Source organism: Eubalaena glacialis, chromosome 4 (genome assembly GCF_028564815.1).
Source record: "Eubalaena glacialis isolate mEubGla1 chromosome 4, mEubGla1.1.hap2.+ XY, whole genome shotgun sequence".
Taxonomy (NCBI): domain Eukaryota; kingdom Metazoa; phylum Chordata; class Mammalia; order Artiodactyla; family Balaenidae; genus Eubalaena; species Eubalaena glacialis.
Genome location: NC_083719.1, coordinates 7170841 through 7172556, shown reverse-complemented (window position 1 = coordinate 7172556; position 1716 = coordinate 7170841). Strand labels below are relative to the sequence as shown.

General features: G+C 43.4%; 1 pseudogene; it reads right to left on the bottom strand.

The window, feature by feature from the left end:
- Positions 1–234: 234 nt before the first annotated feature.
- Positions 235–1390, bottom strand: LOC133089579 (methionine aminopeptidase 1-like; annotated as a pseudogene).
- Positions 1391–1716: the final 326 nt, after the last annotated feature.

Below are 1716 nucleotides of genomic sequence, written 5' to 3'. Positions count from 1 at the left end.
TTTTGTGGGGAGAGGGGAACATTGAGAGGAATGGAGAAATGCTCCCTTTATTCTTCTTGGCTTTTTCAGACCCAAGACAAGTTCTTGAAGACACACATCAAATGCTGTAGTCCTTCCTTACCTATAATCAAAACAAAACAAGTAATTAAAAAATTTCCTCTTCCATTCTGCACTCTCAATAAAATGCAGAGTACAGCCAGAAGTTATCACCGAGATGCACCATCTCAGGAGAAATTAAAATTGGGACGTGAAATGAGGCCACGAGCTATCAAGTCACGAGGTTAGGATTTCACAGCTAGTGTCTGTGACCAGCAGGTTGTGCTCAAACTGGGCAGACAGCCTCCCATCATCTCTCATCACTGCTGTCCAGCCTCCAGCCAGGTTTCATCCTGCCTTCCACCTTCACAAATCATTGGCTCAATTGTAAATATGTGGCCGGCCTTCATCACTCCAACTGCTTTATTTTTGGCCTAGTGAGGTACATTGAGGGCTGTATGAAAAAGCTTGTGGATTCCACAACTTCAAACAACTGAAAATTCATTTGCTTGGTCATGCTTCTGGATAATGTTTCCCAATTCTCTGTATCGAACACCAAGTTTCACTGCATCAATGGCTTGCATCAGGCACTCACACGTGGTCTGAACCAGTTTCCGTGCTCCCTCATCCACGTCTCCAACAAAAAACATCTCATTCACGTCCCCATGATAACCATTGTGATAAAGAGTGATGTCCACATTAACAATATCACCTTCTTGCAAGGGTCATCTGTCTGGAATTCCATGGCAGATCACTTCATTCACTGAAGTACAACAAGACTTTGGGAAATTATAATAATTCAGGGGAGAAGGATAGCAATTTCTTGCAATGCATGCTAAGTGTACAGCATGATCTATTTCTCCAGTAGTTACACCTGGTTTAATCACCCCAGCATCAATGTCCACATAGGCTTCTCTAGCAAGCCTACATAGCAGTAGCATCCCTTCCATATCTTCAGATGAGAGTAACTTAACTTGAGAAGTACCTTTAAGAGCCTGCTCAGATTCAGACATTCCTAAAGGGTGATCAGCATAATCTGGTCTTTGACTATGAGTTGGCACTGGCCTTGTTGACATCAGTGGATAATGTGGTCTGAGTTTACTAGTATATCAATAACATGCCCATGGGTCAGTGTTGATATCCCCTTCCACAGTCCAGGAAGACACTTCTTGCTTGGCCTTTTCATCTTTGGTTTCATATGTAGTAACTTGTGAGTAGCCCAACTTCCTTGAAAACATTCCTGCGAGTGGAAGTATGAGTCCTGGATGCCCAGCTTGATGCAGGTGGGACACTGGAGCTTGGCCTCGGTGCTGCAACCATCCGTCTCGCACACACGCATCTCCAAGGCCACCATGCTGCCTGGCTGCTGGAGGAGCCCCTCACTGAGCCCCTCCCAGCTTTGGCTTCCTCTTTTCAGACTCAAAATATGGTGCATACAAGAGGGCAGCCATAGTTTTTTTTCTCAGCTTCCAACAGCAGTACCTACCCGCCGCCCCCCCGTCCCGTCTAGTCTGTTAATGCTTCTACCACCACCACAATTCATATTCAAATATATAATATTTTTTGGTTCACACCAAAAGTGCATAATTATGAGAGTGTATTTTATTAATATGGTTATATTAGTCTTAATTTTCAAAATTGCATCTTATGATTAGCAAATTTGAAATTGTTAACAACTTT